At 41.1% G+C, this 13,548-nt stretch overlaps 1 long non-coding RNA gene across 1 annotated transcript; it reads right to left on the bottom strand.

Annotated features, from left to right (window-relative positions):
- Positions 1–3,108: 3,108 nt before the first annotated feature.
- On the bottom strand, positions 3,109–10,001 carry LOC142814790 (uncharacterized). Its single transcript, XR_012895096.1, has 3 exons — positions 8,785–10,001; positions 5,813–6,068; positions 3,109–3,246 (listed from the first exon to the last, which is right to left on the bottom strand). It is a non-coding gene; the product is annotated as an uncharacterized LOC142814790 (long non-coding RNA).
- Positions 10,002–13,548: the final 3,547 nt, after the last annotated feature.

Here is a 13,548-nt window from a genome sequence, read left to right as displayed (position 1 = left end):
TTACGTTAGGTTAGGTTACGTTAGGTTAGGTTAGGTTAGGTTTGGTTAGGTTAGGTTAGGGTTAGGTTAAGTTAGGTTGGGTTGGGTTAGACTAGGTTAGGTTGGGTTAGGTTAGGTTAGGTTACGTTACGTTAGGTTAGGTTAGGTTAGGTTACGGTAGGTTAGGTTAGGTTAGGTTAGGTTACGTTAGGTTAGGTTAGGTAAGGTTAGGTTAGGTTAGGTTAGGTAAGGTTAGGTTAGGTTAGGTTAGGTTTGGTTGGGTGTGGTTGGGTTGGGTTGGGTGTGGTTGGGTGTGGTTGGGTTAGGTTGGGTTAGGTTAGGTTAGGTTACGTTAGGCTAGGTTAGGTTAGGTTAGGTTACGTTAGGTTAGGTTAGGTTAGGTTAGGAGAGGTTTGGTTAGGCTAGGTTAGGTTAGGTTAGGTTGGGTTGGGTTGGGTTAGGTTAGGTTACGTTAGGTTAGGTTAGGTTAGGTTAGGTTACGTTAGGTTAGGTTAGGTCAGTTTAGGTTAGGTTAGGTTGGGTTGGGTTGGGTTAGGTTAGGTTAGGTTATGTTAGGTTGGGTTGGGTTGGGTTGTGTTGGGTTGGGTTAGGTTAGGTTAGGTTAGGTAAGGTTAGGTTAGGTTTTGTTAGGTTAAGATATGAATCGTCGTAAGACCGCATTAAACAATGTAACTTAGTGAGATGCAGTGTTTTTCACCATTACAAGTCGGGAACTGCGATATCTAATGTGAAAGCGCTTGAAACCGTCGTAATGTTGTAGAAAGCAATGTAAAGTAGCGAGTAAAACGTTTTCTAACAATAGAAGTGCGAAGGTTATGTTAGGTTGAGTTATGTTAGTTTAAGCTAGGTAGCGTCGTGAAACCACCAAAAAGGACGTCATCTAACGAGATAGTGTTGTTTTATTGCGAGTACGAAACTGCAATAGGTGAAATGTTGTGAAAGCACACAAAACGGCATCAACAAGCCAGATACTGCGTGTTGTACCGTTACAAGTGCGAAACTGCTATGTTGTGATATTCTCGTTAAAGCGCATGCAAGCATCGTGAAACCTTAAAGAACGATGTCATTTAGCGAGATACAGCGTTCTGTACTGAAATAAGTTGGTGAAAACTGTGAGGTTATGCAAATATCGTAATTGTGAACGAAACAGTGTAATAGAGCGTTTTTAGATACAAGTGTGAATGTTGGGTTAGAGTAAGATATGAACCGTCGTAAAACCGCAATAAACAATGTCACTTACACACTAAACCAATTCTGACCCTTAAGGGTGTAAATGAGCTTGTCGCCAGACGAACACCCTTTGCTCTCTATTGGGTGTTCAAAAAAGGGTGCTGAGAAAGGGTGCAGAGCTCAGCACCCTTAAGGAAACGGTGCAGAGCAAAAAATTTGAAGGGTGTAATGAGTGCACCCTTTAAAAAAAGGTGCTGTGATGTCATAACACCCTTTCAAATGGGTGCTGGAAGGGTGCTCCACATCGACGTACCAGTGGGCCAAATCTAGGATTGACGCTGGAGATGGCTAAAAATGCAGATTGCTGTATACTCTGTAGACCATGCTGAGTGACAGCCCACATACAGTTTGTTAGTACTTGAACACATGTACTAAGTCGTCCGTTCCACCCTGAACACGTGCACCATGCACGCGGCCGGCCCTCCACAGAGTGCCTTCCGCAGGCGCTTATGAAACTAGCACTGAAACACAGTGACAGCTCTAGGTGGGGCTTTTGCATCATCGTCTTTTAAAACACAGTGTCTCTGCAGTGAAGCTACTGGTAAGTTGGCTCCAGTGTTTTGCTTTCTCTATGTGTAGGCAAATAGAGAATCCGGCACTGTTATCGAGAAGTGCTGCAATTGTGCCTTACCCTGTCCAGGTGCTGTTCCTCATGTTTTCGTTTTGGCTGCTCTGGATAGAACAAGCTGCACTTCTAAACAGTGTCGAATTTTAGATAAGCTGGTACTGTTGCAAGAGCAAAGTTAGCTTCACCACAAAGGAAGTGTGATTTTGCGAAGCCGTTGTTCTCCAGCAGTCAACAAAGTGGAGGCCCACTTACAGCTGTCTATACGTTTGTGTACTAGTTACCAAAGTGCCCTCGAGAAGCGCTCGGCAGAGTGCCGGATGCATGGTGCAATGTTCAAGGTGGAAGTAGACAATATGTAAATATATACCTTAAAGCAAGCTATATTGAATAAATATGTGTGTTTTAATAATCATGAAATTGATCCCAGAGTGCGTATATGTAATAATACTGATTGTTGGCCTAGTTGGCCAACAATATATGGCCTGTGCTACCCATTTTTGGTCCAGAATGAATGTAATCTATTCAAGGCCCCTTGCTGCACACATGCATGCACAATTTATGGATACTTGGTCATCATACAGACATGCATGCCTGCAAATTAAAAATTCACAAGTTTCGAATACTGGTGATTATTTCAAATGCCATATACGCACTTTGAAAGACACACAGATAATATGCACTAAATACAGAACCTTACCACATTGCGCTCTTTTAAATTATGTGTAGCAGACGTGAGCTTTTATGCATGTGAGAATGCAAGATATTAGGCCCCAACAAAAATTTATGACAAATAAATTAACATGATGCCAATAGTCACTATTTTATTGTACATAGCATACAACTGAAAAAGATTGACAATAGTAAACATGAGCTATGACCTTCTGCATCGATTGTAGTGGTGAGATCTTTGTGAGTGAGGATCAATCTTCAGTTTTTTCAAATCTTTTTTCTTACGAGTAGACATCTTTTTTGTGACGAGACTTCTTTTTTAACTTTTAACATTCTGACTTCCCTCCTTGCATAGTAGGTAAGAAATAAATTATTTAGAACAACCAAATATAAGTTAGAGGCACCAGCAGTCCATAGGCGCTTATTGAGGGTGTTGCCAGTGCCCACAAAATTGAAAAAGAAAATAGATAGGAGAGTAGGTGTGTGGTAAAACATGTGGGCTTATATAACATGCTTTGGTCAACATGCTAAAAGCCTTGACTACAAGCTTGCTCAAGGCCTATTTACAGCTCTCCTTTTATATATGTGTGTGTGTTTCTAAACTTGTGTGTTACAAAATCACAAATATTGGCAATGTAATGCAAGTGGTGTTGGATTAATATAATGTGATCATTCAAACACTTGCACAATCCATCTTCAGCTGCCCAGGCGACTTTGGTTCCTTTTACAAAAGTGTGGTCAGGGCGCTCCTTCTCTACAGCACATCCGCACCCGGAAGCCTAAAATAAAGACAGAAGTAATCACTAAAAGTTTCACAAGACAGACTGTCCAAGATACAATATGCGTTGTCATGCTGGAGTGTTTTTAGTTCGATGTGAGTAGAAGTCAGCATCAAAATTCGCTTTGTTTTCAACGGAAAACATGCTTGTTGGAGGTCCCCCAGGCAAAAAACTGTGTAAACAACTTGACAGTACCTGTGGGCCTACAGAGGGTAGCACGTACAACAGATTTCACATAAAAAACAAACAGCATAGTAGAAAGGAAATTTATACACGAGAAACATCTGAGCAATGATTCAGCATGATGCACACGTGAAACATGAGTTAGGTTTGAGTAAAAAAGCTATTCATCAAGTGATTGCGCACATCCGATTTGAACAAATCGAATAAGGCACTGAAGTTAATTAGGGTTTTTAAAGAATTGTAAAGTGCCAATAAGCAATATTCTAGTCTAGCTCTACAATAGTGTGTCATGTATGTAGTACTAGTATTTGCCTGTTAGGTATGCTGTAGTCATGAACATATTCAGTTTTCCTAATACCTTAAACTTATTATGTTGCAGTCCAGCTGTTCATGTTCAATAAATAATTGTTTATGGTAGCATTTAGGTTACAAAATTGATGCTAAAAATTTGGCAGACCCCACATACTTTGGGAATCGATGTTATGCGAAACACGCATAACATGTATTTTAATTTTTTATTGAGCGATCTTATGAAGTGGAGCTCAATATAAGTACAAATTCTCGCACACACATACGTTAAACAGCCGCATATGTTTCATTTGTTATGGGGAGATGTCACACCTTTGACAACATTAGCAGTTATTTGCTGTTTCGTAACGATGCCAACAGAAACAGAAACACACTAGAAGTGGTAGGCTGGTATGAAGCACTGGTGTTTGCGCTGGCACTCGCGACGATGGTAGCCCTCAACACTGCTACACAAATACTTCACAGGATGGTGCCTGACTACAATTGACTTTGACTCGACCTTACGGCTGCATCATAGGAGTGCACATGTAATAGTTATAAAATTTGATAGCCAGTACTGCAACGGCAGTTGATGTTACACAAACATTTGAGACTATTTGGAAAGTATAACCGAGGCCGGGCATGGCTCTGTGGTAGAATACTTAATTACCAAGCAGAATACTAGGTTTGGATTCCTGCTAGGACACTTGACTTTATTCTTTGCATTCATTTGGTCAATGCTGCCTATGTAGGCTTTTTAACATGATAGCGTTGAAGAGCTCGTGTCGCAGAAAACCCGCCGCCGACGTCTGCCCCGTTGGGTGTGAGCGAAAAATCGTCTGTGCATCTGTGACCGAAAAATCAAGTTATCTAGTTTCCAAAAACTCAAAATTCCTACTTATGACCTAATGGAGGCGCGCTAATTGCTGCAAAACAAAACCCCCAAGTTGACTACTAGACACTCAACACAGGGCTTAACACACGGAAGTCTATTGACATCGGCCAAAAATTAACGTTAGATGTACAGCGCTATTCCATTTCCCCATTTCATGAACTACACAATGCCATGATAATTGTACCCTGGTATTTTTAGTGGGCTATATCGCACAAAAAATGCAAGGATTATGTCAAAAGAATGGCATCAAATTTTACCGGCATGTCATCGAAATAGAGACACAGGCTACTAGTCTTATTTATAATGCTAAGAGTATTTAAGGTAAAGGCATTGAAGATAGCTGGTGGCCTTTTTCACTATCTAGGTATCAATTTTTCACTATCTAGGTATCAAAATTCTGCCATGTCAGTCATAGTTTACTGACATTGCAAGCACAAGAAAAGTGTGGCTCTGAAGGCATCAACACAGCGTTTTGCCAGATCTTTTAAGAAGGCAGTCTTTAAAATTGCTAATGTTTCCAATTTTTTTTGCTATAAATTTCGTGCTTTGCATCCAAATGTACCTCCATCCAACTTGTTTTTTTTTTGCATTCGTGCTCTCACTAACTGCTTACCTTGTCTTGTCAAGTGTTCGTTCACATAAATAGGACTACTTGATCTAAAAGGAAAGGCCACTGTAGACAGACGTAAGTTTTTTGTCTTATCCAGAACATTTCATTTGTAACATCGTTCATAATGCACTACTATTTTTTTTCAAACTAGGCTTGTTTGTTCCTACTCTGTCTGCAGTGTCAATATCATCACGAGTAATGGTTTTTCCATCATCGCCCGAAAATTTCGGACAGCGTCAAAAGAAAACCCTCATCTGAGACGCCTTTGATGACGGATAGTTCAACCTTGAATACAGTGTAAATTCTTCAATTTTCATCTGAAGTTGCTTATTTTCACCTGGAAGTTTTTTGTGCCTGTTTCAAGGTGCGACAGGCTATTCATGCAAAGCCTTTATTTCTAAAGAGAGCGCGTTGACACTGTCACCACCTTCATTCCACACTTCTTGAAGGACCAAAGTTCAGTATGAATTTTGTGCTTGAAATCCTCTGTTTACCATGACAAACAATTCACAGGAAACATTAGTACTCTTGCTTGGCAGGAGTGCATGCAGTAATACTAACACAATTAAAGCAGGAAATAAGTGTCTCACCTGTGCAATAATGATTTTGGCAAGCACTGTGAAGACCACACACACTGCTGCCAAACTGAGGAGAATATGAAGAGCACTTCATATAAGTAGGCAGCGTCCAGTACCTTGGTGAGGCACAGCGCATAAGCAGGTTGAACAGAGCTGATGCTTGAAAGAATGGTTCAGAGTTCGCTGGTGCTTGGGCTCCTTGACCTTGTCAGGAAATTTCCTTGAGCAGCCTCACTCAAATGAAATGACAGACCGTGCGGAAGAATTTCTGCACCAGTGCAAAAAAATTATTTTAGTGAGGTTTGTCTAGACTGCATGCGCTGCTTGCCGAATTGCAGTGAATGGCTAGAAACGCATGGCCAACATATATTTAGTGGCACGCAACTGAGAAATACAAAAAGGGCATGCTGCAGTATAAATACAACGAAAAACATGCTGCTGCAGAGCTTTTCATGTCGATGTCATACATGTGAATTTTCATTCACCTTTATAGCTCACTCATGCACGAAGATAAAGTTAGAACTTTTAGATGAAGACACCCCCTTTTAGCTGTATCGACTGCACGTAATTAAGAGATAAACATGCGTGAGTAATGCTGCTGCCTGCAATCGATAAATTCTTTTCTTGAGGCTGACCAAATATATGCACGAGTGCATCCATAGAGGCACATTTGCATTTCTGTAGTTATGATACCCATGTGATGTGTTTCTTAAGTAAATGTTATGCAATATGCACCATATGAATATTTTATTCTGTAAAATTGCAATACCACTACATATACATGTCCGTATGCGCATATGCATCCACTGCAGATAAAGCATAAAATTAAAGCAATACTGACACATGAATTTTTTACGAAAGTAGTGGAGGGCTCCAGAAATTTCGACCACCTGGGGTTCTTTAACGTGCACACAAATCTGAGAACACAGGCCTACAGCATTTTCACCTTTATCGAAAAAGCAGCCAGCAAGGCTGGAATATCATCCTGCGACCTTCGGGTTAAAAACCGAGCACCTTAGCGACCAGACCACTCCGACAGGACTTCAATCTCCCTGTTCCCCCGTGTAGGCTGATAGACCGTCTTTGCTGGTCTGGCTAACCTCCCTGCCTTTCCTTCTCTACCATTTATTCTCATGAGTTCAACGAATAAAGCTTCCTTCAAACGGCTAACATTCGGACGTTTATAATTTGCCTGAAATTGAGTTCACTAAATGAATATTGTGTGCTGCTTCATAGTGATCATTGATCTAAATTGTTCTGGTTGGCTAAAAAGGCACTACTCCTCACTTCTAATCAAACAGCACAGGCTGTCTAATCACCATAGGGGAGGAAAAGTGGAAACGCTAAGACAAAACATCAATCTTGAACCCCATGCCATCACAATGAAGCAGGCAAGCTTTTGCAATATTGACCGGCAACCAGGATCTCAGACACTGCAGATAGCTACATAACGTAATGGTTTCCCAACATGACGTAAAGGCAGCAGAATCACATATTGCCTAACCTGCTTCATTATGATAACGATGAGACAATAACGTTATTGGCCTCTGTATGCTAATAACAATTTACCTTGCATATCATGTGACATTAACATTCAATATGACGTCATGAATCTTGCATCCTACCATGTGGTCTAAGTACCCACAAGGTGGTTTTAGTGACGTTGGTGCAAGGCAGTAAACAACAATCACTTGGTGAACATTATTTTTGATATTATTCAATTGGTCTGATGCGTACATCTTCAAAAAACGGCAGTTTAGATTTGTTCATTCTTAGATAAATACAATGTCTAAGTTTGCATGTCAGCAGCAACATATGCACGCATACTGTGATGTATAACCTTATTGTGTTTTGAGCAATAAATTAGGCATTCATACACTGCACATATCACAGGTCACTTGTAAATCTGCAGCGAGGTCATAAAGAATTTATGATATCAGATAAAGCATTACACTCGTATTCGAAAGTGTCATTGGAAGCTTTGGTATAACTTAGTTTTAGAATGTTTGTAGACGTATAGGTATTCGGCGAAGTTTTAACTCTAAAGCGGGCTGCACCGCCCACAATTCTTTTACAAACCAGAAGAATGCAATGATATGTGAGCAGGGGGGAACAAGCAGTACCACCAAAATTGCACTCGAACGAGTGAACTACTGCTCAACCTAGCGCTTGCACAGCTAAGGTACGGCTATTCGGCCACTCATAGAGAAAATGTATTGACCCAGGCGTAATTGCACGCTTTGAGAACCGCACCTACAGCACGCTGTGTCAAGTTTACGCACACTTAATTAAGCTGAATATCATGGTAATTTAATATTATACGTGCCCGGTGGATGCAAACACATTTGGTCACACAAGAAAACACATCTACCTTATAGTAGTCACACACATTTAATGATCATGTAGCTGTTGAAAAGAGGACGAGTAACATAAAACTTTCTTCATATACTTCTTTGGCACAGAAAACGAACAAGGCCGCGTAAATACCAACGCGGACACCACGTTATTCTTCTCCATTCTTCTAAATTAAATACGGAAAGATCTAATTCAACGCGAATCACCGTAATACTCCAACGCACGCGACACACAGACGACGCTTACGGCTTCCATGCGCCGTCCCCGAACGGCGTCCGACGGCATTGCAAAAATATAGTGATTCATAGCGTGAAGAGCATCGCCCGCCGACTCACAGCATCACAGCGCACATTGCTTTAACCTCCTTCCCCACAGAAAAAATTCATCCGCGCGTAACGTCCCTGAGCTTAGACTTGAGCCTAATGAAATCAGACACGCCAGCAGGCTCACTACGTTAATAAAAACTCACTTATCGTCTACCAGCTAGAAAAACCTTAGTTCACAACGTTATTATACTATAGCGCTTTCGGTGTTAACCGCGGGAGGAGCATAACAGCCTGGATCGGGCACGCCGCGGCCTGGCCGGAGAAGCAAAAAACAAAGCGTCGACAGCAGAAACATCCACCTACCTTTTCAGTTTGGCGAGCGCTCGACGGTGCAAAGCAGCCAGTCCTCTCTTGAGTATAGTGCATCTTCGTAACAAGCAGCACCGACAGAACACGAAAGACAGCGCAAGCACACTTAGAACAACATAAAAAATCGACTTTAAACGCTCGGCACACGGCCGTTGCGGCCTCCGGGAAGATACCGCCATTTCTGTCCTGCTGACGCCACCGATCCGCATTTGCGCACATAACTTTTTATATGATAAGTAAGTAGATTATTTCTGCTTAAATTTTAAGTAACAAATAGTGAAGATAGAAGATACGCTAGTGCGTATTGCATAGAATATTTTTTACCTTTGAAAATGACAAAATCACATTACGCGTTTTTGCGCGAAATTTGAAATGTGAAAGAGCGCGCGAAATTTGAAACGTTTGCTTGCTTGTGTATTTCTTATACCGATACCTTGTTAACATCTGTACATTGGTTGAGTGGTTAAGCTGGCTGTTAAAAACAGTGTCAAAGCGGTTGTATATTAGTACAAAGTACAGGCAGCAAGCAAAATTTGTCACATCAAAATAAGCGTATTAGTTGGCAAACAATATTTTAGCTGTCTTTAGTGAATTTTCTTTAGGAAAATGTTTTAGTCAAGGCTCATTTTAACTTGCTTTGAAGAATATTTCTATGAACAAAATCAAGAAAACGTTTCTTTAATGTTATAATATTAGAACGTCAAAGTCCGTAGCCTGCCATAAAAATTGGTAACACGTGTCAACTGATACATTGTAAGGTTAACAAATATTTGTACAACACAAAAACAGTTTTATCTACCACGGTCTTGTTGGTTTGTATTTCTTTGCATCAACAAATGTATGATTTATATATACTGTCATGGACGAAGCTTTTTTTTCAGTGTTAGGCGCAAACGAGGCTATGTGTAAGTCACAATCCTGTTGTAGCTCCACAAGCTGCGTACTCCGCCATTGGCTAGTGAGCTTGTAGCGCATGGCTTGGTCAGCGCCGGCCGTGAGACGACGAGAAAGAGGCAGCAAGAATGCAAGAACCAGTGCAGAACTTACGCTCAGCCGGGCACTATCGCTCTTCAGATATCAGTTACTGCGGTGGGGCTATTAATGAGACCATGGTGTCTAACCACTAGACATCTAAAAGCTGTTGGTTATGCTCTATGACCACGTTACTCACAAAGCTTTGTCGGCGACTGTGCACCCTAATGGGTGCTCATCAGCACCCATTAGTTATTGCACCCTTTTTGCACCCTAGTTTCCACCCTTCTGATGTGTTCACCCTTTAGGTTCCGCTTGTAGGGTGCTGAGACGCGAATAGGGTGCTCAAAGGGTGTGCTTAGGGTGTCGGCACCCTTTTTGCACCCTTAAGGGTCAGAATCGGTTTACTGTGTAGTGAGATGCAGTGTTTTTTACCATTACAAGTCGCGAACTGCGATGTCTAATGTGAAAGCGCTTGCAACCGTCGTTAGGTTAGGTTAGGTTACGTTAGGTTAGGTTAGGTTAGGTTAGGTTTGGTTAGGTTAGGTTAGGTTAGGTTAGATTAGGTTAGGTTAGGTTAGGTTAGGTTGGGTTAGGTTAGGTTAGGCTACGTTAGGTTAGGTAAGGTTAGGTTACTGTAGGTTAGGTTAGGTTAGGTTACGTTACGTTACGTTACGTTAGCTTAGGTTAGGTTAGGTAAGGTTAGGTTAGGTTAGGTTAGGTCGGGTTGGGTGTGGTTGGGTTGGGTTGGGTTAGGTTGGGTTAGGTTAGGTTAGGTTACGTTAGGTTAGGTTAGGTTAGGTTTGGTTAGGTTAGGTTAGGTTGGGTTGGGTTGGGTTGGGTTATGTTGGGTTAGGTTAGGTTACGTTAGGTTAGGTTACGTTAGGTTAGGTTAGGTTAGGTTTGGTTAGGTTAGGTTAGGGTTAGGTTATGTTAGGTTGGGTTGGGTTAGACTAGGTTAGGTTGGGTTAGGTTAGGTTAGGTTACGTTAGGTTAGGTTAGGTTAGGTTAGGTTACGGTAGGTTAGGTTAGGTTAGGTTAGGTTACGTTAGGTTAGGTTAGGTAAAGTTAGGTTAGGTTAGGTTAGGTAAGGTTAGTTTAGGTTAGGTTAGGTTGGGTTGGGTGTGGTTGGGTTGGGTTGGGTGTGGTTGGGTGTGGTTGGGTTAGGTTGGGTTAGGTTAGGTTAGGTTACGTTAGGCTAGGTTAGGTTAGGTTAGGTTACGTTAGGTTAGGTTAGGTTAGGTTAGGAGAGGTTTGGTTAGGCTAGGTTAGGTTAGGTTAGGTTGGGTTGGGTTGGGTTAGGTTAGGTTACGTTAGGTTAGGTTAGGTTAGGTTACGTTAGGTTAGGTTAGGTCAGTTTAGGTTAGGTTAGGTTGGGTTGGGTTGGGTTAGGTTAGGTTAGGTTATGTTAGGTTGGGTTGGGTTGGGTTGGGTTAGGTTAGGTTAGGTTAGGTAAGGTTAGGTTAGGTTTTGTTAGGTTAAGATATGAATCGTCGTAAGACCGCATTAAACAATGTCACTAAGTGAGATGCAGTGTTTTTCACCATTACAAGTCGGGAACTGCGATATCTATTGTGAAAGCGCATGAAACTGTCGTAGTGTTGTAGAGAGCATTGTAAAGTAGCGAGTAAAACGTTTTCTAACGATAGAAGTGCGAACGTTATATTAGGTTGAGTTATGTTAGTTTAAGCTAGGTAGCGTCGTGAAACCACCAAAAAGGACGTCATCTAACGAGATAGTGTTGCTTTATTGCATGTACGAAACTGTAATAGGTGAATGTTGTGAAAGCACACAAAACGGCATGAACAAGCCAGATACTGCGTGTTGTACCGTTACAAGTGCGAAACTGCTATGTTGTGATATTCTCGTTAAAGCGCATGCAAGCATCGTGAAACCTTAAAGAATGATGTCATTTAGCGAGAGACAGCGTTCTGTACTGTAATAAGTTGGTGAAAAACTGTGAGGTCATGCAAATATCGTAATTGTGAACGAAACAGTGTAATAGAGCGTTTTGAGATACAAGTGCGAATGTTAGGTTAGGTTAAGATATGAACCGTCGTAAAACCGCATTAAACAATGTCACTTTGGGAGATGCAGTGTTTTTCACCATTACAAGTCGGGAACTGCGATATCTAATGTGAAAGCGCATGAAACCGTCGTAATCTTGTAGAAAACATTGTAAAGTAGTGAGTAAAACGTTTTCTAACGACAGAAGTGCAAAGGTTAGGTTAGGTTAGGTCAGTTTAAGCTAGGTAGCGTCGTGAAACCACCAAAAAGGACGTCATCTAACGAGATAGTGTTGTTTTATTGCGAGTGCGAAACTGCAATAGGTGAAATGTTGTGAAAGCACACAAAACGGCATCAACAAGCCAGATACTGCGTGTTGTACCGTTACAAGTGCGAAACTGCTATGTTGTGATATTCTCGTTAAAGCGCATGCAAGCATCGTGAAACCTTAAAGAACGATGTCATTTAGCGAGATACAGCGTTCTGTACTGAAATAAGTTGGTGAAAACTGTGAGGTTATGCAAATATCGTAATTGTGAACGAAACAGTGTAATAGAGCGTTTTTAGATACAAGTGTGAATGTTGGGTTAGAGTAAGATATGAACCGTCGTAAAACCGCAATAAACAATGTCACTTAGTGAGATGCAGTGTTTTTTACCATTACAAGTCGGGAACTGCGATGTCTAATGTGAAAGCGCTTGCAACCGTCGTTAGGTTAGGTTAGGTTAGGTTAGGTTAGGTTAGGTTAGGTTTGGTTAGGTTAGGTTAGGTTAGATTAGGTTAGGTTGGGTTGAGTTGGGTTAGGTTAGGTTAGGTTAGGTTAGGTTGGGTTAGGTTAGTTTAGATTAGGTTAGGTTAGGTTAGGTTGGGTTGGGTTGGGTTAGGTTAGGTTAGGTTAGGTTACGTTAGGTTAAGGTATGAACCGTCGTAAAACTGCATTAAACAATGTCACTTAGTGAGATGTAGTGTTTTTCAACATTACAAGTCGGGAACTACGATATCTAATGTGAAAGCGCATGAAACCGTCGTAATCTTGTAGAAAACATTGTAAAGTTGCAAGTAAAACGTTTTCTAACGATAGAAGTGCGAAGGTTAGGTTAGGTTAGGTTAGTTTAAGCTAGGTAGCGTCGTGAAACTACCAAAAACGACGTCATCTAACGAGATAGTGTTGTTTTATTGCGAGTATTAAACTGCGATAGGTGAAATGTTGTGAAAGCACACATAGCGGCATGAACAAGCCAAATACTGCGTGTTCTACCGTCACAAGTGCGAAACTGCTATATTGTGATATTCTCGATAAAACGCATGCAAGTATCGTGAAACCTTAAAGAATGATGTCATCTAGCGAGAGACAGCGTTCTGTACTGTAATAAGTTGGTGAAAAACTGTGAGGTCATGCAAATATCATAAATGTGAACGAAACAGTGTAATAGAGCGTTTTGAGATACAAGTGCAAATGTTAGGTTAGGGTAAGACATGAACCGTCGTAAAACCACAACAAACAATCTCACTTAGTGAGATGCAGTGTTTTTCACCATTACAAGTCAGAAACTGCGATATCTAATGTGAAAGCGGATGAAACCATCGTAATGTTGTAGAGAGCATTGTAAAGTAGCGAGTAAACGTTTTCTAACGATAGAAGTGCGAAGGTTATGTTAGGTTGAGTTTAAGCTAGGTAGCGTCGTGAAACCACCAGAAACGACGTCATCTAACGAGATGGTGTTGTTTTATTGCGACTACGAAACTGCGATAGGTGAAATATTGTGAAAGCACACAAAA

The sequence above is a fragment of the Rhipicephalus microplus genome, chromosome 4, assembly GCF_043290135.1.
Source record: "Rhipicephalus microplus isolate Deutch F79 chromosome 4, USDA_Rmic, whole genome shotgun sequence".
Classification (NCBI taxonomy): domain Eukaryota; kingdom Metazoa; phylum Arthropoda; class Arachnida; order Ixodida; family Ixodidae; genus Rhipicephalus; species Rhipicephalus microplus.
Note: the sequence above shows the minus strand (reverse complement) of the source record. Positions and strands in the feature narration are given on the sequence as shown.